A 25,532-nucleotide genomic window follows, 5' to 3' on the forward strand; every position below is an offset into this window, starting at 1 on the left:
GACTTTAGCTCAGGTCCTATGATCTCATGATCTCAGGGTCCTGGGATCCAGCCCCACGTCGGCTGCTGAGTCAGCTTCTCTCTCATCCTCTGCCCCTCCCCACCTCTCGTGCTTGCTCTGTCTCTCAAATAAATAAAATCTTTTTTAAAATTAAAAAACAGAATGTATCTCTCCAGTGATTTTTTTTCATATAATTTAATTTTAATTCCAGTATAGCTGACATAGTGTTATATTAGTTTCAGGTGTACAATATAGTGATTCAAATATTCCATTCCCTAGTGATTGCTGCGTAACTATCTGTACTATCAACAGCTCAGCATTTTAAGTCTTTCTTCACCACCTCTCCCCCCATCCAGAGGAATTTAGAGTAGGAGATCTGATACAGATAGTAACAAACTCCTACTAGACCCCCATGATTACGGAGCATGCCTGAAGGCTTTCAATTACTGGTTTCATTTTTCCCTCCTGTATGAAGGCCTTTCTGTCTTTATTATCCGCTTCTGATGCTGGATTCTGGCACAAGTTCTGGTTAATGGAGCACCTCAATTCCTTCAATTTAATTATTAATTTAATTTCTTAAGTTCAATCTGATTTAAAAATCAAATGAGGAAGCCAGCTGATAGAAGAGCACCTAACATGCAGCTACCACAGAGAAAGAGTAAAAAGGAAATCTATTAAACACTCTTTGTTATTTTGGAGTTAGGCAGAGGTACAGAGCCAGAAATTATGAATATATAGAGAAATGGAACAAATATCTATGGGTATACCCTCAGAATTAACAACAGAAAACACTTTTTATATTTTTTCTTTTTTAAGAAATGAAGCACTACCAATAAATCAGAAGTCTCCACACTGACACAGAGCCCACTCTGTTCATTCCCCCTCCCTTTGATAAGAGATAACCACTGTCATGAATATAGTACATTTCTTTCTGAATATGTATGTGTATCCATAAACAATACACACTAATGTTTTGTGTTTTAAAATATACGTGTTTAAACTGTATACTGCGCATAAATTCTGCATTTTGTTGATCTCATGCATTATGTTTTGGAGCTCTATCCCTGCTTAAGTGTGCACGCGTGTGGGTTTCATTGATACATGTACGTGAATATACACAGTCTCAGCCATTCCTGTATTTAAGGGGTCAGCACATTTTCATTTTTACAGATAATACCTCAATAAGTGTTCCTGCACATAGCTTCTTGTTCATATTTTCATGTGCACGAGTGCAAGAATTTCTAATGGCAATACCCAGAAGTGTACTTCTGAGTAACAGGAGCTACATATCTTCCACTCTACTCACCATTCGTCAAGTTGCTTGCCAAAACGGTTGTTTCATACTCCCACTAGCAAAGTATAAGAACCATTTCCCCCACATTCTTTCTAACACCTGATACCATCACTTTATTTTTTAACAGTCTAATGGATGAAAATGGGATTTCATTTCAATTTGTATTTCCTTGAATATTATGGAGACTGAGCATCTTAGTTGACTATATGGATATCTTATTATTTGAAGTGGTACTGGTGTCTTGTTTTCCTTTATGCTGGGCACCCAAAAGGCACTTTTAGTTTTGGGAAGTTTTCTTGGATTATACTATTTATTTATTTTCTTTCCCTTCATTTATTCTGTTCTCTCTTTTTGGAACTCCTAACACTAGTCAGTTGACCCTCCTAGAGTCATCTTTTTATTTTCTTCAATCTTCTGATTATCATTTGTCTTTTTACTCTACTGAAATCATGACCTGAGTTAAAATCAAGAGTTGGATGCCCAACAGACTGAGCCACCAGGTGCCCCCATTTAACTGTTTCTTAAATATCTTTTAAACAATCCTCCTTATTTTAGTTCCCTGCCCTTCTTCACCTCCCACTTTCAAAGTTACGCAATACTACCACTGCCTGAGCCCTTTGGAGATTCACCAGTAAAAATTCCATCAGCCTTAGCTTTCACCTTGTCAAACTGGGCTTTCCTAGGTTTAATAAGATTGCTACCACTTGTCTTGCTGTTTTCCAGCCTTGAAAATTTTGCCCTATTTTTCTCCAATTCTCCTACAACTCTGGATTTATGACTAAAAACAACCCAACAACAACCCTTATTGACTTTATTTTGTTGTTGTTTAACTTAACTGTGGTTTGGGGAAGGAACAATATTAACTGTGTGCTCAACCCACCACCTTTACCTGTAATCAAATACTGCGTTATTATTGGTAATTTTGTTTGTTTTCAATCTTTCTGTTATTTCATAATCTTTATAAAGTTTTGCCTCGTGTATTATTTTCATCTTAATCTTTCTGACAATGTTAAAATCCCCATCCCGACATTCTCAAGAACTGATCCGCCACTGAAATTGCTCAGTAACATAATGAATGATATGGCAGAAAGACAACTAACAACAGGAAGTAAGGCCTATACAAAGTTAATTAGGAAAGTTTTAGAAAGGACCAGCTTTAGATCAAGGGAACATCTCTTCCCACACATTAGCTGATACCATGGATTCTGACTTTGGGAAACCAGAAAAAAAAATCCACCTTCCATTATCAACTGTCACCTTATGAGATGAGTATCAAAAGAAGCTGTGGTCTATTGTTCTTTTCTCTTTGAGGAAGTAAAAGAAACTTTCAAATCTCTAAGGGCAATAGATTCTCTCCCCCAGCCCACATACCATAATTGTGAAGCGTGATGAAAATAACGTGTTACTTTAAATTACTTAAAATTACAATGTTTATACATTAAGTTACTTAAAATTACAATGTTTATACATTCACTGCTTTGATACAATTAGTGCAGATTCAAGGTTATCATTATTACAACATGACTTTAACTCTTCTTCTTTATGATGTACTTTTTGATGAGGAGAGAAAAGGAAAATGTTAGCCAAAATCTGGGTGTGATGGAACTACCTTAGGTTAGCTGTGCTGCTGTCCTATAGTGGGTCATTATAAATAAACCATTATCACTAGGAGCGACTAGAAGTTACTTTGGTTTATACGGAGTTAAGATTCCATAGTAACTTCTCTGTTCTTATTAATTCTACCCCAAATAAAATTTAAGAAAGAAGGTGGCACCCAAACTTTGTGAGAAATGGGTTTTTTTCCTTAAGAGATACTGTAAGTTTTCCACAGAAGAACAAAGAAAGAATGATGCTACCAACCTCCTCCTACTGATCATGCAAGAGTCATGCTCTCCAAATCGAAGGCGAAGATAATTTAAATAAAATATGAAATCAAGCCGCCACATTGTTTAAAAAAATAATTTAAAAATATATGTAAAGTTTGTTTATTTAACTTCTCCATAGTATCTGTTTTTTCTCATTAACACTATGAAGAGGAGGCCTAAAAAAAGACTTTAAAGATGAAATTGTTTATTTTTTTTAACAGAATGGCAATATTTACTTATTTCTCCTCATTAATCTTTGATTTTTGGAAGGCTGATTTCATTGCTCTTATGATTACAAAATCCTTTTATGAAAACCTGGTAATCTCTCTCCAGAAAAAAACCACCTCTTCACACAATTTTTGGATGTCTTAAAATATCTGGGTAAATTCATGGGTGCTGTTAGAAGAAATTGTAATGTTGGAAAGATACGAAAACTGTTGCTCCATGTAAAAGCATGAGCTCCAGTGGAACTCCAGCCGGAAAATAAATCTTGGTATGTGGCAAGAATTCTGAGTGGACCAGCATTAAAGAGAAATGTGACCCCAACAAAATTCTTTGTGTATGTGGATAAGAGGTATGAAGAAAGATGTTCATGCCAGCATTGTTTATGAGAGCAAAAAATGGTAAGAACGCAAATGCCCATCAATAATAAAATGGATTAGTAACCACTAGCATACTGATAGAATAAAACCTCACACCAGTGGAATTAATTAACTGAGCTTTAGCTATCCACATCTGCCTACGGGCAACCACATTCCCGTCTTACAACTGAGGCATATTGCATTATGGTTACAAGTATGGATTCTGGACCTCAACTCTACCATCATTAACTTTCTGACCTTCATCTCTACAAAAAAGCACAATACTACTTGTACCTATTCCAAAGTTGTTAGGGGAATAAACACTTAATATTTTTAAGTTGTTTAAGATGATGCCTGGCACATGGTAAACACCAAGGTGTGACTAACAGACCATAGCCAACTAAGTTTAATATCTCTTCTGCTTGGCAGTCACTTATCTCATAAATGATGGCAGCCATCACATTTTCCCTTGTTTTTTTCCAGACTTGGGTATCATGATTTCTCTCATTATTTGTTTCAGTAATACATATTCAGGAAATTTAAGAAGCCCTCATATGGCTTCTTGTTTTTAATTCTCATTCGCCTTCCAAAGAAATACTGATGCTTAAATTCAAAGTTTTAAAGATAAAATGAAATTTAAATAACACAGTAAAACATCAATTCAAAGTACTTTGTTGAATCATAATTTCTATATCTTGTCCCCTCCTTTAAAAAAAGGTAGATTATAAGCTTAAAACCAAAATTGTGTTAACTGCTTGCATATCAACTACTAAATCTAAAATATTAATGATTCTTACATCTTCCATTACATTTACATTAAAGAGATAAAACGCTGAAAAGCCCAGACTACTGGATTTCAAAACTACTAATTCTGGATGTCATATAAACACATCTATTTTGGACATAAGTTATTCTCAAAAGAATGCTCCTACTATTTTTATGCTCTATTTTAAGCTCCACACCTGTAAGCATCTGCCTAATTATTAAGTGCCAAACTAAACTCCTCTATATTCCTTTTCCTTGGTTATTCCCTATGAGGGGAGGGGAGTACCTTCACACTCACCCAAATGCTATCACAGAAACCAAGATATCACCTTTGAAATCTTTTCCACTGTCACATCCTATAGTGTGCTCAATCACCAAGCCCCATCTAGCCTATTTCAAAAATAAGTCATCATCCACATACATACAAATCTGATATCCTATTCCTGCTTACACCGCTTCCATGAGATTTTATCTCACAATAAAAGCCCAAACTCATGACATAGCCACTCTTCCCACAGCAGGCTATGTTTTAGCAGCACGGGTCCCCTCCTGAGTTCGTACCTATTGCCCAGTCTTTCTTCCCTACTCCACAGCCTTCACTATAATATATTTTCTGTTGCAAATAATCTCTTATTTTCTTCACCTGCCCAATTCCTATTCCTTGTTCAAGCTTCAGCTAAAACTCTACTTCTTTTACCACAGTAATCTAAATCAGCCCTTCTTTATACTTTAATATTAAACACTTTCTACTTTTCCTTCTTAGCATTTTTCTAAATTTATATTAATCTACTTGTTTATGTGCTTATTGCCTATCTTCCTCACTAGACTTTTAAGCTCCTAGACGGATGTTTTTTAACTTGCACAGAGTAGGTACACAGCATTTTAAAAGGTTTAGTTATTTTATTACTGAACCTATTCCAATTCAACAATAGTAATGCAGTTAAAAGCTTAAAGAGAAAGAGGATCATTAAACTGGTCAAAGGACATTATATCCTTCTAAACAAATCCAAAAGTGGTATCACTAGCATGGCGGGAGGCGGGGGGGGGGGAGGGGATACACTAGATTGTTAATATAAGGGATTAGACACAGGTTTGAAGGTGAGAAACAGAGAGAAAAGAAAGATGAAAGTAGTAAACCTGCTGGATTAGTCTCTACTAATTGGAGAAAGCCCATTTCTGTGGCATCATTCTGCAATATAATTTATCTCTCTGTTTTTGCTACAAGGCGAGAGAAAACACCAGGATGTTGGAGAGAGTCCACATTCAAAGAGCTAAAAATGAAATGTAACACCTAAACTACAAGTGTTTAGTTCTTTCTTAAAGAGCAACTTTACTGAATCGGAAGGCAGCTGTTGAGGACTATCAAAACTAAGCTGTTCTAAATCTCCAAACACTAAGGCGGGATGCTCAGACAGGACTGTAATTCCCAATACAGACTTTACACGTGTTAGAAGACGACATTGTACGAAGATGGCATTTTACAAAACACAGGTTAGATCACTTTAGGTAACAGTTAAAACTGGCATATACTTTATCAGATGAGTGTTTGCATTACACATTTTTCTATGTGCGGGCTCGGTTTATTCCACACACTGTCAACCGACAGACAGTCTAACTACTTTGTACCTCTCAAGGGTAGCAAAGAATAGATACTCACTAAAGTTAACTGATAAATATGTTTGCATCTAGATATTTGTTTCTTTTTGTAACAATTCTAAATTACGTATTACCTTTTAAAATAGAGAAGTGACCTGCAAATGTGCTTAGAGGTTTTAAGCACATATAAGTAATTCCATTTTTTGGAATGCAAAGTTATAATCACATAATGAGGTGTGCTAATCTACAGTTACATTTAACCATCACTTTCCATATAGTGACATGCACAGTATCCTCAGGTGGGGGGGGGGCACACAATAACCAGACACCCAGCCTCATGACTTCAAAAACCAGGTAATGCACATTATAAGGATTTTAAAATCAGATTATAAAATATTTTCTTTTTATTATTTCTTTTACTCAGTACACATAATTTCTTTTGTAACAGGCAGAGTGATTCAATCCTCACATATTTAAGAGCCCGATGTGTGGTAAGCACTATAGCAGGTGCTTGGGCGTGGCAATGAACAAGAGAGATGAAGTTCCCACTCTTCAAAGCTCACATTCCAGTGAGGGGAAAAGATCAGTAAATAAAACTGAATAATCTGAAGTAGAGTTACTAGGGGAGCTACTTTTACACATTAGATGGAGTGATTAAGGCCAGTTTATACGTGAGGGTAATGTCTGAGCCAAGACCACATATAATAAAAACTTCATCCCAAAATGATTTCAGAAATGAATGATGTCATGGTTTGTGTGAAATAAAAACTCAGCACAAAGAACCTCTGCTTGGGGGCACCTGGGTGGCTCAGTCAGTTAATCATACAGCTCTTGATTTCAGCTCAGGTCATGATCTCAGGGTCAGTGGATCGAGCCCTGAGTCGGACTCTGTGCTCGGCAGGGAGTCTGCTTGTTCCTCAACCTCTGCTCTTCCCCCTCCCCCCTCTCTCTCTCTATATAATATATATATTATATCACTTCTCTAAATTGTCACCTCTCCTTTATATTTTTAAAAATTATTGAGGACTCCAAGCCAAATTCAATAATACATTTAAAAAAAATTCAGCATGATACATCACATTAACAAGAGAAAGGATAAAAACCATATGATCATCTTAACAGATTCAGAAAAAGCATTTGACAAAGTACAACATCCATTCATGATAAAAACTCTCAACAAAGTAGGTTTAGAGGAAACATACCTCAACGTAATACAAGCCATATATGAAAAACCCACAGCTAACATCATACTCAATGGCAAAAACCTGAGAGCTTTTCCCCTAAGATCAGAAACAAGACAAGGATGTCCTCTCTCACCACTTTTATTCAACATAGTACTGGAAGTCCTAGCCACAACAATCAGACAAAAAAAGAAATTAAAAAAAAAAAACACATAGAGGACTGAAAAGAGTTTTAATTTATATAGGTTATCAATATTTATTGTATTATAAATTAAAACAAAGCAAATTTTAGAATTCTTAATAGCCCTTTAATAACCTATTTTTTTTTTACTGCAAATATGTAGCACTGAAGAAGATAAAAATCACAAATACAGTGGGGTACCACTGCCTTGATTTGTGGTAAGCTACCAGATTTACCGTCCGTTCTTTTTGTACCCTCAATGAAAATGTCTACGCATTAGAAAAGGCAAATAACATCTTAGTATTATTCACAAAACCATTTGGATGTTGTAGGGACGCCTGGGTGGCTAAGTCGGTTAAGCGTCTGCCTTCAGCTCAGTCATAATTGCAGGGTCCTGGGATAGAGCCCCACATCAGGCTCCTTGATCAGCAGGGAACCTGCCTCTTCCTCTGCCTGCAGCTTCCCCTGCTTGTGCTCTCTCTCTCTCTGACAAATAAATAAAATCTTAAAAAAAAAAAAAAAAAAGCCATTTGGATGTTGTAGATCCCATGAAAAGATCTTGGGACCCTGTTATGGACTGAATTTTGTTTCCCCAGAATTTGTACGTTGACACCCTAACCCTCAATGTGACTGTATTTGGAGATAGGGCCTTTAAGGAGATAATTAAGGTTAATTAACACCATAAGGATGGGGCCTTAATCCAACAGGATTAATGTCTTTATGAGAAAGGGAAGTGACACCAGGAGTATATTCACAGAGGAAAGGCCATGGGAAGACAAAGTGAAAAGGTGGTCTTTTGCAAACCAGGAAGAATTTTGGCTTCACCAGAAACCAACATTGCCAGCACCTTAATATTGAACTTCCAGTGACCAGAATATTGAGAAAATGTATTTTGTTGTTTAAGTCACAAAGTCTGTGGTATTCTGTTATGGCAGCCTAAGCAGACTAATGCAGACCCCCAGGAATCTGCAGACCCTATTTTGAGAATTTCTGCTCTAGATATATACTTACTATCTCCTTCTCTGTTCTTAAGGAAGAGGGCAAAGGTGTGTTCAAAGAAAAAGATGGCCATCTGGAGCGTGGAAAAGGTAAATAAGATGACATCCAGGAATACTAAAGAACAGAAATATCCCAATAAACATGGAAAAAATTATAAAGTCCAATAGATAATCCATATAAGCTGGGCTCTCCCACCAACCTACACCTAGATTTCCCAAATCCCATGTTACTTAGACTCTGAAGTTTACTTCTTACTATATCACTTCTCTGAATTGTCGCCTCTAAATCCTTTTAGCCCTTTGAACCAAATTCTGTAAAGTTACAGATTTGAGGAGATTTGAGGTGAACCTTCTGTTCATCCTAAAGTCAATTCTCTTCGAGCTTTCAGGCGCCTCATAAGAAACTACACTCTCCTGGTTGTCCTCAGCTTCTCAATATCTTTCCAATGTCTGGTAAATGTGCTCAGCCTTTAGCCCTCTTTTCTTCAATGCCCATGTAAACACACAGGAACACACACACAACACACACACAAATTCTCTCTTCCCTTAGGTAAGTACCAGTGTTCTTCTACACTCAATTTAATTTAAAAATCTATCGAGTATCTTAAATACCATATTTCAATAACTTCAATAACTTCAATACTAGGACACATATGGGCATAAGGCCAGTTATAAATTTAAGCGAGAAACCATAAAGAAAACACGGTAATTCTGACCAAAAAACAATGAAAAATTCCTAACAATGAAAACAATCTCATAATCCCACAAGTGACCAAGTTAATCTCAGAAAAATGGGCAAAGAATTAAAAAAAAATAATGCACATTAGATGATAGATAATATATAATTGGACAATAAAAATGAGAATACATCCAACCTAATTAATAACTGTTTGCATTAAATTAAAATTAAGGAAAAGTAATTTCTCATCTACCACGCTGGTAAAGCTAAAAGACTGACAAAATCCAGCATTCGTGGGGGTCTAGGGAATTATGCAATGTCCCACATCATTGTTAGGAATGTAAACTGGGGGGCGCCTGGGTGGCTCAGGTCATGGTCCTGGGGTCCTATGTCGAGCTCTATGTCGGGCTCTCTGCTCAGCAAGGAGCCCGATTCTCCCTCTCCCCGCCTCCTACTCATGCTTGCTCTCTTTCTCTCTCTCTCAAATAAATAAATAAAATCTTAAAAAAAAAAAAAAAAGGAATGCAAATTGGTACTGCCTTTTTGGAGTTACCAAAATAATTAAAATGTACATAAAAAGCAACCCACCTTCAAGGAACTTGTCCTCATCATATAATCAAAAGTACATTAATTGTAGGGCAGCCACTCTCAACTGGGACCTTTAGTTCCCTCCAGGGAACATTTAGCAATGTTTGGAGACATTTTTGCTTGTCACAACTTGGAGCAGGGAATGCTACTGGTATCTGGTGGGTAGAGGCCAGAGATGCTTCTGAAAATCCTATAATGTACAGGTCAGCCCCCAAAACAAAGAATTATATGACCCACAATGCCAATCGTCCTGAGGCTTAGAAAGGCTGGTTTCAAGAACTTTTACCATTGCAGCTACCCTTCCTCATCCCCAGAAGGGAAGAAAATTAATTCTTATTTACATCAAACTCTAGTATACTAACTAGCTATGTAACTGGCAGGTGTGGATAATGTGCACTAAGAGGTCCGACTGCTATATGGCTCTCCTTCTCCTCCATTCATCATCTATTTTGCTAGACAGGTAAATTGATTCAGCCTGACTTCCTAGAAGCGGCTGAGCATCTTCCTCTCACACAGTTAATGAGTCAACTACATGGGGACTAGAGGTATCACAAGTACTACCATGTGCCTATCATGTTGCAAACAGAACTTGATAGTCAGCTAACAGAGTAAGGTCAAACATTAGGTTTAGGGAAATGAGACAAAGGTGTGTACTAATTCCTAACAGAGCCTCCTAGGATACAGGAATACAGAGATCTGTAACTAACTGGACCCATGGGGAATGCAAATTCATGAGCACTGCTTAGAAACTTGCCTGAACACATACCAAAAAATAAAATCTGAATTTACAGACAGGACCCATGTTCGGAGGTGTGGTGGTTAAAGTACTCAAAGGGAAAACAGAAAAATAAAGAGATTTTAAATATACGAGATATATATTTAGGGGACAAAGGAAACCTCAGGAAAGATAAGAACTGAAGTACCATTGTTGCGATTTTCTAGATGTTTCAAATGTCATATTCTAGGCAAGGGGTCAATGGATAAGTAAACCTTCCGGGGCCCCATGATCATGGGAGTTATAGTCACAACCCCCTTCCGCCTAATGAGGCAAGTCCAGTGGATAAAAGAGATCGAGGCTGGGATACTGCAAAGAAGAGGTAAGGAAAATTTCTAGCTTAGTTAACCAGATGAAAGATGGTATCAGGAATTCAAAATAGAATTGCTTTTCAAATATCCTGTTATCATCTCTTCCCACTTACCAGAGAGATATTTTCCCTAATTAGCTTAAATTTCATCACATACATCTAACTCATATTGATATGCCTGGAAAGGTCTTGCATATACTAAATTTATAGATCAAATCTCATTCTTTATATGCAAAACTAAAATATTTCATTCAATGAAATCCTAGTGTGAGCCATTCTTTTATTTATTTTTTTTTCAAGATTTATTTATTTGAGAGAGAGAGAGAAAATGCAAAGGGAGGGAGGACAGAGGGAGAGGGAGAGAGAGAAACTACAAGCAGACTCCCTGCTCGGCACAGAGCTCAGTCTCAGGACCCTGAGATCACAACCTGAGCCGAAATCAAGAGTCTGATGCTCAAATGACTGAGCCACCCAGGCGCCCCTGAATCATTCTTTTAAAAATTAATCCCACCTAGGGGCGCCTGGGTGGCACAGCGGTTAAGCATCTGCCTTCGGCTCAGGGTGTGATCCCGGCGTTATGGGATCGAGCCCCACATCAGGCTCTTCCGCTATGAGCCTGCTTCTTCCTCTCCCACTCCCCCTGCTTGTGTTCCCTCTCTCGTTGGCTGTCTCTATCTCTGTCAAATAAATAAATAAAATCTTAAAAAAAAAAATTAATCCCACCTAAACATCTCTTTTGTAGAAAATCGAATTTTTACATATGGGATGGTGAATATATAAAACACTTTAAAAACACACACAGGGGCACCTGGGTGGCTCAGTCAGTTAAGCATCTGACTCTTGGTTTTGGCTCAAGTCATGATCTCATGGGTCGTGAGACAGACCCCCACATGCGCTCCCTGCTCAGCAGGGGGTCTGCTTGAAGATTCTATCCCTCTGCCCCTTCCCCCATGTGCACATCCGTTCTCCCTCTCTTTCAAATAAATAAATAAATCTTTAAAACACACACACAATAAGAATTAAATTTGCCCATATTGTTTTCCATATTCCCAGGCAGAATCATAAACTTGAACAGTTAATAATAACTTTATCATGACAGTTGTTGCACATGCTAAACACACCAAACTATATAAAACTTGACAATAGCCATGAAAATAGAAATCCCAACTTAATGCCAGTTGATTATAGCAAGATGAACAGAATCTCCCCAAAGACACGCCCTTCTTAAGTCTCAGTTTACGCTACCTTTGATCTTGCTGGGAAGCAATTTAAAAAATTTTTTAGAAAGGATAAGAATTTTACCTGGAAAAACTGTAAAGAATTTGTAGAGCAGGTATGAGGAAGACTGAACAGTCTGCAGAGGCTGGGAAGGCAGGCGATTTGGGGGAAGAGAAGGTAAAGAAGAGGTAGAAAGGTGGCAGCTTAGTAAGGAATAGGAAAGTCTGAGAATGAACAAAGATATTTAAAGGCAAATTACAGGAAGTAAGTCTTGCTGGATGATACAGAATGCAAAGTACTCGCTTCATTCCTACAAAATCTTTCAGGAATAGTCTACAGTATTTATCTTCAAAAATATAACTTGGGCACTGTATTTTTATAGGGTTTTTTTGCTTGTTTTTTTGTATGCAAGAAATCCCGAAGAGAGCTTCAAGGACACAGAACGGTAGTCTAAGGGTCAAGACCAATTTGTCCCCCATCCACACAAAAATTACATTACAAAAATATAAACTGAAGTACAGAGTAGTCTATTTCTCATTGAAAAATAACATATTGCTCCAAGTCAACTAACCAGTTAACAAATTGGTTAATATAAGGTCATAAGAAGCCGAAGTTTATGGGTCTGGATCCCCATGACCCACAAACTAGTCTATTCTGCGTTCACATGCTATATGCCTAATCTTTGGTAAACTTCCTTTCAAATGAAAGTAGCTGGATGGTCAGTGAATGGCAGACAAGAGACTATGAAAAGATGAATGAAAAGTCATCACTATCTCTGGCAAATTTAAAGTGCATGTCCCACTGATGTCGAATCTAAGGTCATACCACTTTGCGGAAAAAGGTCAAAGAACCATCAGCAGTTTGGAAAATTATTCTATTTCAGTCTTATGTAAGTTTTTTCAAGAAGATTCACCATGTAATTTTAAGTCTAAAACAAACCCAAGTAAATACAAAAATAAACCCAAGAATAAATTAAGGACTACATTCATAAGAGAATTACAGCTTAAGATGCAATTATCTCACTTTAACAATGCTTAAATTAAAGCAATTAAACAACTTAACAGGGGAAATGTGTCTGTGATGGGTTCTATTTATTGCTGACCACAGTTAAGAAATTAAAAAAAAAAAAAAGAAAAAGAAAAAACCCAACACATTTTGTTTAAATTCCTCTCATGTTTAAATCGAACAAAAGCAATAATGATAAAATAAGTAATATGTAACATCAAATTCTTAATCATAATTGAAAAGACAGAACAAAATGTCTACTCTTTCCTATTTAACCATCTGGAACATGTTACAAACTCCCTGAAAGCAAGAAAAATCTGCAAGTATAATTACACTCTGGGACTATTAGCATGACATGCTTCAATAAATACTCCTAATAGGATCTGCTGATATAATAATTGGCACTAAAACTGATGGATTTTCATTATTTGGCTATTTGTTCTAAATACTCAAGAAAACCAATAAACTGTCCCCTGAATAGAAACAAACAAATACCCAGCAAGGGCAAAATGTGATGGGTTACAGGGGTAGAACAAAGGAACAAAGAGCAAAGATTTGGAAATACCAGAGTTCAATTTATATTTTCTCTCTCCCTTTCTTCCTCTCTTCCCCCACCCCCCCAAACCTGGTGTAGCTATATAGTCAAAAGTGACTCTGTTAGGGTTAGGAGAAAATGTTATATTAAGTCTTGAGCTGGCCAAATTCCAGCTGGCTGAAGCTCTTGAGACCAAATTGTAATAAGGGAAAATATTCAAAATGTATTCTACTCTTGATGGTTTTGGAGATTTAACATCTAACTACTTAAACTGGTAGGGCTAAGCAAGGAAAGAACCCAACTAGCTAAGGTTTTTAGGAAGACAGCTCTGGTAGCTGAGCAACGGAGGCAAGACGGTTGCTGTGGCAGTCTAATTCCGATGTGATGAGCAGGTGGACTGATGCAGCAATTGAGGTGAATGAGATACTGGACTAAGTCCACAAGAGTTGGGGGTGAAAAAGAGAGGTCAAACTGTCCACATGTCTGAATTACAAACATTGTTCAGGTTTACTGTTCAAATTCAGAAAATATAGGTAAATAAAAAGAATAACATATAAAAATCACTCATAACTGTTCCATCTAGAATTAATTAATGCAAACACCTGTATATTTACTCTTCTACACACATAGATATATATATGGTTTTGTTTTAATGATTATGGATTCACAATGCACATATTGTTTAAAAGCATCTTTTTTCACTAAATTTATGTATATAACTTATGTCATTAAGTATACTTCTACATAATTTGTATTGTCTGCAAAATATTTCTGTGTGTGTGTGTGTGTGTGTGTGTGTGTACCAGTTTTTAATCAATGCAGTGAGGCAGAACTTTATATTGGTTCTAATTTTTTGCTATTACAAACAATACTACAGGGCACCTGGCTGGCTCACTCGGTAGAGCATGTGACTCTTGATCTCAGAGTCATGAGTTCAAGTCCCACATTAGGCATGGAACCTACTTAAATAAATCAGTACATCAATAAAATCTTTGGGAAAAAAACAATGTTATGATAAGGCATCTTTCTGGCTAAAATTTTATTTACATTCAGGATTATATTCTCTGAATAAGCTCCTATAAACACCAAGTTTCCTGGCACAGGAGACTGGATATATATTAATGCAATTTAGCCAAGAATCCGTTTACAGGAGATAACAGGTGTCTGAGGGAGAGGCTACTGAATTCAGTTATGTCCACATTAATTATGAATATGACATACAAGCAGATAAATCCAGATGACTTCCAAACAAGCAGTATATAAAGGTTCTGGAATCTCTGACATGTTGATAGTGGAGTACATGATATGACCAAGGAAAACTGTGGAGAGAGGAGAACGAATTACTACAGAAACACTCCAATATTTGGGGGCAGGGCAGCAGTTAAAACTGAAAGATCAAATGAAAAAAAAAAAAAAAAAGAGAGAAAACGAATAAGGTGAGAGGAAAACCAGCAGAAGTTGAAGGTAGAGAGATCATAATGTCCAGTTTCAAGAATTATTTTCAACCTGCCAAAAGAATCACAATCCCTTAAAACACAACAAACTCTTAGAAAAGTGCCCAGAGGTAGTCAAGGGCCCTTGCTAAAATAAAGCCCAATGAGACACGAATGCCTCAAAGGTACCAGGAATTCAATACATCCCAATACTACCATAAGCACTAAACCTACACACTTTTATGCTCAATGTGTCTATCACCTTCTCCCAACTTCATGCCATAAAGGTCCAACTAATGAAGAATTCTATGTAAATTTAAGGTATAGCATTATAAAGGGTTTTGGGGGGCGGGGTGGCCTAAAATTGTTTTTTCTCCCTTCAAGTTTTTGGCTACTCCTAGAATTATTATCACAGAAAACATGTTTACAATTTCAACCTCATTTTATAAGCTTTCCAAAATATCTTTTCCAGAATTAATTTTTACAAACTTGATTTCATTTTTCCCTTCCTCTTTCTACCCTCTGCTTAACCCTGAGGGATTAAGAGCTTTAGTCCCCCAACAACTGGGTTCTAATATTTCCAAATGTCCCTACCAATTGCCCCACTCAGGGACTGCTCTTGCAAAACACCACAGACCTTGGTAGGCCTCATATGGATACAGAAGTTGAGCTGCAGATCAAAGTATACTCTGACATCAAGTCACATTCATGTGGCTGCTAGAACGTGCAGAGATACTGCTTGCCCTGGGGTTATTTTTAAAGACCAACCTCATTCATTATTCCTATAATCACTGATTCCATTTTATCCATTACAACTGCCATTTCAATATCCTCTTCTTTCTTCCAGTCTTACATTCTTCCCCTTCTAAGAAATTTTTTATTCATTCTCTTTTTCATAACCCAGTTCTTCCAAGGGAGTGGTCTTTCCCTTGCATATTTTTAGTAGGTTACTTTATTACGAAGAGGCACTAGAAAAAGATGGAAAGAAATCTCAACTCCTATACATACAGTTTTATTGATCAATATGAAATCCATACCAGAGCAAAGTACTATACCAAATTAAAACTATGAACTATAAATGAGCCACTTAAGCAAATATTTTTTCATTGCATGTAAATAAGGATGGGAGAAAAGGAAATGTGTAAACATGGTGATATTCACCCCAACTCACAAATCATCATTCCATCCTCTGAAGAGCATTGTTTCTCACTCTCTCTCCTCCTCAGAAGCATAACTTCATGTGACACTAGTACTGAATAACAAGCATGTAGGCCATGTGTATACAATACCTCAGAAAGTGCTCTTTAATAGAAATTTCAATATTGTATTTTACTTTTTACTTTTAAAAACTACTTCAGTAAACTCCAGACCTAAGAGTAGGCTCTTAGTATTTCAACATTGACCTGATAAAAGCATACTTTCTTAGCATCTCTGACATTTTCATTAATGTGAAGGATACCTATTTTGTTAGTGAATGGGACATCTTCTGTGCAATGACAAATTTCTACCAGCCTTTGCTTTGCCTCCTATCTGGATTTATTATTCTAATCCACCACATCACCATTCTCGTTCTGGGAAGCCATTCTTCGTCCACTATGGGTTGACTGAGTATCCCTCCTATGTGTCCCCATAGCACCCTATGTTTACCACACTGAGCATCTAAATAAAGTATCTGCCAACATATCTGTCTGGATCCCTGCAAGCAGACTGTCAACTCCTTGAGAGCAGGAAGGCTATGTCTTTCTCACTGCTGTATCTCTAGAGCCTAGAGCAGGGCTTCGCACCAAGTATATTCTCAACAGAGACAGCGTGGCCCCCACCAGCACCATTAACCGGTACCACCAACTCTTCTGCTCCTAGACTAAGGCTTATTACAATCTCCTGTATGAGAGTCAACACAGTTTTCTTGGGGGATACCATAAATCCTGATACTGACCTTCCACTTTGCGTGTGGTTAAGCAACACATTATAGGTTCTATTATTTCTTCAAAATCTCTATGAAGTAAAAATAATTATCCTCCTTTACCAATAAGAAAAGTAAAAGCTCAGAAAAGATAAAATGCTTTCTCATAACTATACAGTAAGCACCTGAGGAAAGATTCATACCTGTCTTACTGTAAATCAAAGATGTTTCTACTATACTATTCCCCTTCCCCTATACCTATACTGAAGTGACATGAATATATAATAATTCAAATATATTTTTCTTGCTTTATTCTGCAATGTTGGATTCCTCTTGGAATCAATAAAATGTTAAGTATCTGGAAGACTACAAGGATTGTGGGTTAAGCCTATATGCTCTGGAATTGTATTAACTATCCAGATTCAAGTATCAATTGTGCTACGCGCTAGCTATGAAATATTGCGTAAGTTATTTAACTTTTCTTTGCTTCAATTTCTCATTTATAAAATGAGAATAGGAGTAGCAGCTACAGCACTGTTGTGAGGAATAGATTACAATATATGTGAAGAATTTAGAATAGAGCCCAGCATGTAATAATAATACTAACAGCCAGGGTAATTATATGCCTACTATGTATGTTAACTCCTCTTCAGTAAACATTAGCTATGAATGTTTATTTAAGTTTACACAAAGAAGTTGTTAACTTTTTCTATGTCAGTGGTTCTCAAACCTTATAGCACATCAAAATTATCTAAGAAGTTTTTAAAAATACCCACAGGACCTGCATTCTGCAGATTCTAGTCTGTGGGTCTGGACTGGTTTCTAGAAACCATTCTTTTGAAAAATTTCTGACAGGATTTCCATTCTCTGAAATATTCTAGAGGTCATAAAACATGTCTGCTATATAGCATCTGAAACTGCTCAATAAAATATAAAAATTACCCTTTTCAATGCTGGATACCCCATAAAGAATGCAAGGGAAAACCACTAACATCAAGAATGGAAACAAATTAAGAAAAAAGACAGAAAAGCAAGCAGCAAAGCTGCCAGATAATCCAGGGGGAATAAACTAGGGGTGAGAGAGATCAAGGAAAAAGGCTCAGGCCTACTGAAGTCTCAGAGACCATCAGACAAAGTCGGGGCCCAAAAGGACAATAACCCAGGAAAAGGATGAATTCATACATCAAAAACACCTCAAAGGCAAACATCAAGGAAAATTTACCTCTTTGCTTTAGCAAACACATCATGAGAATTTGATGCCTGAATCATCTATACGCTGTGGATGTTCCTAAAAACCAAGAGTAAGAATTTTAAGTTAAAATCCAGATTCATAGACCAAGCCCTCCAACTCCAAGCACATAGTAGAAGGAAATAAAAATCCTCTCCACAAGAATGTATCCTGAACCCAAACCAAAAAGAGTTTTCATAATTACACAGGATTCCAAAGAAAAGGAGTTCAGGATTCAAAAAGAAAATCACAAAACACACAAGTAAACAAGGCACTATTACAAAATACCAGTAAAAATTTAAAAATTTGTTGTAAAAATTTCCTGCAAATTCAGATATTAGAATTATCAAATATAGAACATTAAATATGTTTAATACATAAGAGAAAGAGAAAAGCAAACAGGGGTGCCTGGGTGGTTCAATCGGTTAAGCATCTGCCTTCGGTTCAGGTCATGATCTTGGGGTCCTGGGATCAAGCCCTGTGTTGGGCTCCCCTGCTCAGCAGGGAGTCTGTTTCTCCCTCTCCCTCTATACTCTCTCTCTCTCGCTCTCTCTCAAATAAATAAAATAAAAATCTTAAAAAAGAAAAGAAAAGCAAATCGAAAGCACTAGTAAGGTTCAAGAGGGTATAAAAAAATGAACAGAGAAATCTGAAAGAGCCAAAGAGAAGCACTAGAACTGAAAAACGTAATAAGCAAAACCACAATGAAAGAGTTAAACTAGAAACTAAAACAAAGTGAACAGTGAGACCATTACGACAAATTTACACAAGCCTATATGGTCACTAGAAAGGAAAGTGTGAAAGAGGTTAAGAAACATGGAGGAGAGAATGGAATAATCACCACCACCAGAAGTACTATATTCTCTGATCACAATACAATAAAAGACAGAAATAAACTAAACACAAAACTGCCAAGCATTTGGAAATTTAAAACTCCATCTTTAAATAACTCACAATTCAAGAATAACAGAAAAAACATTATTTTTTAGCAAAAAAAAATTGTAAAACTAAGAATGAAGCAATAATGAAACCATTACATTTCAAAACTATAAAATGCAGCAAAAGCAACACTCAGAGGAGAATGTATTCCCATAAATACTTTCATTAGAAAAGAAGAATGGCTGAAAATTAATGGGCTAAATGTCTAACTAAAAAAGTTATTTCAAAAAATAACCTCACCTTAAAAAAAAATAAAAAGAAATACAAAAGCATAAATCAGTGAAATGGAAAACAAACACAATAAAGAGAATGATAAAACCAAAAGTTGGTTCTTTGATACTAGTAACAAAATACCCTTGATGAGGTCAAGAAAAAAAGATACAAGTTAATTATTAAAAATGAAAGGAGAACCTATCTATAAATAAAGGAAAGATTAAACAAATAGGATATTATGAAAACCCTTCCACAAATAGACTTGAAAACTTAAATGAAATAGGTAAATTCTTAAAAGAAAACCATCAAAGCTAACCTAGGACATGCGGATATAAACATACGACTGAACAAATAAGTAAACAGAAGAATTCCAAAAAATATATGGAGCTACCCCCCTCCCTCTAGGAGGAGGAGCTAAATTTCTAGACTCAGTGGCTTAGGAACTCGTTACCAAAGAATTAAGTAGGGAAAGAGAAGAATAATGACTTCACAGTGGAAAAACCTGGCAACACTACCTTAGCCATGTGAGGAAGGTTAATTTACCATCATCAGTGACTCGGTGGATATCATATACCCCCTAAAATGATGAGGTAAGAATGGCACTTCCCCTCTGTGGTATTCTTCTTATAACCTCAGTTTGATCATGAGAAAAACATGAGACAAACCCAGATAGGGAGATATTCTATAGCACAGCTGGTCAGCACACCTCAAGAGTCAAGATCATAAAAACAAGGAAAAATTAAGAAAGTGTCATAGACTAGAGGAGATCGGAGAAACATGACCACCAAATACAATGTGACACTCTAGGTTGGACCCCAGACAGAAAGAGGATATCAATGAAAAAAACTACTCAAATCCAAATAAAGTCTGAGTTTAATTAGTCAATGTCGCTGTCTTAGTTTTGACATATGCAACATGATAATGGAAGACGTTAAGAATGGGGTGGGGTGGTTGAAGAGCGTACTAGAACTCAATATACTATTTTTGTAACTTTTCTATAAATCTAAAATTATTCAAAAAAAGTTTTTCTTGCTTAAAAAAAAAAAAAGACTAAACCCAGAAGATATGGAAAGACTTAATAATCCTACTGCTCTCAACGAGACTAAATCAATAGTTTAAAATCTTCTTCCAAACCATGAGTCAATTAGCTTTCCTTAAAAGTACAAGATTTGAGGACTGAGTGATCAAACTACTTAGAATTAACTTCATATACAGATTTTCTTTTGTGTCTTGATATAAGATTGCTTGCTCTTAAAGGTATAATGTATGGCACTACAGAAAATAAGAAAATATAGACAAGCAAATAAAAAAAGAAAACTCAATCCTAACAATTAAAAAAAAAATCTTCTCACAAGGCAGTTGAGTTTTACCAAAAAGTTTGCCAGAAAGAGGAAATATTCCCCAACTCATGCTATGAGGCCAGTATAACCTTAATACTAAAACCAAACAGTATTAGTAAAGGAAATATGTCAATCTTACTCTTGAACAGAGGTGTGAAACTCTAAATAAAATACAGGTATCCCTCACAACAGAAACCTCAACACAAAAAATGCATTTATACAGCACATTTTATTAAAGGTAGGGCTGATATCCTTTGTTATTCCAATTCACCTCAATACTTTATAAAATGTATCAAATGGGGGGAAAATGCAGTATCCTTCAATGTCTACATTGTCACTATCCATTTTCCAGAAGTCAGGACCGAACTAGTTCAGTGGTTCCCAAACTATGTTCCAAGTCGTCCTGAGGTGCCACAGTGAACTCACCAGGGGTGTCAAGGGATGTTTTCAATTTGAAGGAAATAGCAACATGCAACATCTGTCAAACATCACATGCATTCTTTCATGGTTTCAACATTAAATCACACTGCATTCCTTTTGATGACCTCTTTGTGAATCTGAGTTTATGGTGGTTGCTGCGATAAAAAGCAACCACCGTGTGAAAATCAACATGGAACAGGAAATGAGCGTGGCAGTGCCCAATCTGATTCCAAGATTTGAGAAGCTATGCAATACTTTCAGATGCACACATCCCATTAGTAAGTACAGTTGACTCTTCAACAACCTGGGTTTGAACTGCACTGGGCCACTTAACACTGGATTTTTAAAAAAAATAAATACTGTACAATATTATATTTCCTTTTCCTTACAGTTTTCTTAACATTTTCTTTTCTCTAGCTTGCGTCATTGTAAAAATACAAAATATGTGTTAATCGCCTGTTTACATTATCAGTAAGGCTTCCAGTCAAGAGCAGGCTAGCAGTAAAGTTTGGGGGGAGTAAAAAGTTATACGGGATTTTTGATCGTGCAGAGGACTAATCCCTGCATTGTTCAAAGGTCGACTATAATTGCAGTTGTTTAAAAATAAAATGAAAATATAACTTTTTCTTTGAACTTATGTATGTATTTTTTGAAACAGCTACTAAGCTGGTAGGACATAAATACAAAGCTATTTCAACCTAACTGCTTAATGAATATAGCTGTTAGGTATTTCTTTGGTGTAAGGGCACTGTGAACTGGGGGAGTTTGGGAATTTCTGAAATAGTCATTTAACAGAGCATCCCTTACTATCCAAGCTAAGAATCTAAAAAAAGTCATTACTGAAAGATACTTAAATTAGCAAACTGAATGCAGTGATGAACAAAAGATTTATCCATATAAGTTTATGCTAGGAATACAAGTGTGATTTAACATTACAAAGATATAAATATTATTCACAAAATTAACAGATCAAAGGAGAAAATTCAAATGATCATTTCCATAGTAACTGGTAAAACATTTGATGAAATTCAACATTCCTGATAACATTTTTAGAAAAATCTTTAAGAGAACATCTTTACTTTATGAAGGGTATCTAGAGAACATAGAAAATATTGTAGATAACTGTGAAATATTTGAAGCATTCACTTTAAAATTAGAAACAAGACAGGGACAGTCACTGACCACCACCTCTATTCTACCTATACAGGTATGTCGGGCACAGTATACATAACTGGGGTAGGGAAAGATGAAAGAATTGGTATGGGAGAAACAAAACTTGGCCAAATGATGGGAAAGAGAAACTGGATGATCACAGACGGCAGATTTCTGTGGGCCAAGCCTAAAGGAGGCATACATTACTTCTACTCATATTCTACAGACTAGAACTCATTTAAATGGACATTCCTAATGCAAAAAAGGTGGAAAGTACAACCTAATCTGTGCCCAGGAAGAACAGGGAAACTTTAGTGTACATCTAGCCACTCTGTGCCACAAATCAAATTAGAAAATAATTTAACATTATCTGAAATTGAAAACGCACATACCAGATGGTCCAGCAATTCTATTCCTAGGTATCGATGCTTTTACACATGTATACCACAAGATATATATATGAGAATACTCATCACAGTATTGTTCATAATAGAAGAAAACAAAAATAAGCATGTCAATCAACAATAAAACAATATCACTGCATATTTACAATTAGCCATGAAAATACATGTACAGAGCAATGTAAATGAATCTTAGAAACTTAAAAGAAGATCTTAAGATGAAACATACAATATACCATTTTTTATAAAGTTCAAAAATAAATAAATCAATAGACTATTCTGTTTAGGCATAGATATATATGTAGTAAGACTTATTTTCAAAAATTAAAAGAGGTGGGGGGAGTGCCTGGGTGGCTCAGTAGGTTAAGCGTCTGCCTTCAGCTCAGGTCATGACCCCAGAGTCCCAGGATCTAGCCCCGTGTCAGGCTTCCTGCTCAGTGGAGAGTCTGCTTCTCCCTCTCCCTCTGCTCCTCCCCCGGCTTGTGCTCTCTCTCTCTGTCTCTCTAATAAATAAAATCTTTTAAAAAAATTTTAATTAAAAAAAATTTAAAATTAAAAAAGGGCACATGGGTGGCTCTGTCGATTACGCACTGTTGAGCTCAGTGAGGTCGAGCCCTGACTCAGGATGTGCACTCAGTGGGGAGTCAGCTTGAAGATTCTCTCCCTCTGCCCCTCCCCCCACTCATGCTGGCACTCCCTCTCTCTAAAATAAATAAATCTTTTAAAAAATTAAAAAAATAACAATCACAAAATTCAGCATAGTGTTTACACTTGTGGGGAGACAGGAAGAGGGATGAGTTGAGACAGACATACAAAGGGAGTTTCCATTGTATTGGTAAAATTCCATATCTTAGGCTGAGTATACATACTACTGCTTGGTTCATATAAACATACTTTTTAATGGAGGACAACAATTTTTTATTCAATGGATTAAGGAGATTATAGAATAGTATTTTATGGAGAATAACAATATAAATATTTCAAATAGCTCTACTTATGTTCTTATTTATTAACTAAAATATACTGCTGATTACCTAGAGAACTACTATTGAAGAAACATACTAGTTATTACGTAAATATTTAAAACAATTAAACATTTACTAAAAAAGAGTTTACCAGTTGACCATTCAATTACTTGTTCCTAGTCTTCCCCAATCACATGACCATTTAGTAAATTATACTTAATATAACAACTGAAAGCTACATTGAAGTCTCCATGCTCTTCCTGAATTTTAATTAGAGTATTTTTTGAAATTACAGAAGTAGTAACAAGGAACAATTAAGTTGGAGGGGAGGAGACATAATAATTCTAACCAAGTTTAAAGTACACGCGAAGAAAGGAATACTTGTATTCTGCCCTCTTGGGTAAAGGTGGGAAGAAGGTGGGGCTGTTTTCCAAAGAACAATCACCAGAGGAATCCCAATTAATAAAATTGTCACAGAAAGGAGTGGGATTAAGATGCTCAGGAGCTCTTAAATCCTTTTTTCCCAGCACTATTAAAAATGTAGCTTCACTGGCTGATTATAAATGTACAGTATTATTTTAAAACTAATATTGAAGCTACAGAATTATGGAAAGTAATCCATGTAAACTGCATTAATATTTTAAATACTCCATTCTCCAGTAACTTTGTAAGTGACAAGCCTCAACAATACCAGCTATCTTTTATTGCAAGATGATAATATGTACTGAAACCTTGAAGATATAGACTACTTGGAAAGAAAATCAGTGGACTTGACGAAAACTGAGGCAAAGATTAACTGAGGTACAGAAAATAAATGCAGTTTTTTTCAGTAATCCAAATTCTGTGCATATCATAAAAACTGCTATAAATGCAATCCAAAGAAGAGATTTACCATGGGACTAAAACAGTAAGAGGCAATAAGGTTTGGAAAACAGAAATCAGAATGGGGCCTGAGAAGCACGCACAGGAAGAAATACTACCACTGATAAAAGCTCCTATCCGGAAGGAAAGAAAGGAAAGAAAGGAGAGAAAGGAGAGAAAGGAGAGAAAGAAAGGAGAGAGAGAAAGAAAGAAAGAAAGAAAGAAAGAAAGAAAGAAAGAAAGAAAGAAAGAAAGAAAGAAAGAAAGAGAGGAGGTAGGCCAAAGCACAATGACAATGGTAGGAATATGTGACTTTGGACCAAGAAACATCCCCACATTTAGGACTATGGGCAAAGCAAAGTAATGAAAACAAAAGCATACACAGTGTGATGAAATGTATGTTTCTTTTTTAACTTATTCATATTCTTTATACAAATTTCAATTTTTCCATAGCTGATTTATGAAATGCTGAGGAATCTTTTTCCCACTGAAATTAATCACTTACTTGGTACCTATGATGGTTAATTTTACATGTCAACTTGGCTAAGCCACAGTGTCCATATAACATCAAACACCAATCGAGATGTTGCTATGAAGGTTATTTTTTTTTAGATGAACTTTTTTTTTTTTTCACTATGTGACAAGCCCTGTTTTTATTATACTTTCACTCATTTAAGAAAAAAAACCTTTCTTCTTATAGAAACTTTTATACACAGAAATAGAATAATACAATAAATCCCTATATAACCATTACCCAGCTTTAGCCATTATTAATGTTCTGCTGATCTTGTTTCACCTACTGTAGGCATGAAGAGAAAGATGGAGTATTTTAAAGCTATCCCAGACATCCTATTTGTTTGACCCATGAAAACTTCAGTCTATACAGAAAGAACAATTTTTAAAATGGAACAATACCAACTATCATATCCCATAAAATTATAGCTCCTTCCTATCATCTAATACCTACTCCATTTTAAATTTTTTCTGTTTGTCTAACAAAGTCCATATTTTTATAACTAATCAGGATCCACATGAAGTCCACAGCATTGGGATACATGTCTCTTTAACTTCTTTCACTTTTGCAGAAAAGTTTTTTTCTTCCTTTT

At 36.0% G+C, this 25,532-nt stretch overlaps 1 protein-coding gene across 7 annotated transcripts in view; it reads right to left on the minus strand.

The window, feature by feature from the left end:
* NCOA1 (nuclear receptor coactivator 1) overlaps positions 1-25,532 on the minus strand; it is a 239,325-nt gene that overhangs the window by 115,773 nt on the left and 98,020 nt on the right. For 6 of the 7 annotated variants that reach the window (XM_087863808.1, XM_087863811.1, XM_087863807.1 and 3 more), the window contains exon 3: positions 18,130-18,195. The exons of the other annotated variant lie outside the window; for it this stretch is intronic. The gene's annotated coding sequence lies outside the window, so the exon portion shown is untranslated. The remainder of the gene's footprint in view (positions 1-18,129; positions 18,196-25,532) is intronic. 7 annotated transcript variants of the gene reach the window in all.

The sequence above is a fragment of the Ursus americanus genome, chromosome 7, assembly GCF_024610735.1.
Source record: "Ursus americanus isolate L20-20 chromosome 7, mUrsAme1.1.p, whole genome shotgun sequence".
Lineage (NCBI taxonomy): Eukaryota > Metazoa > Chordata > Mammalia > Carnivora > Ursidae > Ursus > Ursus americanus.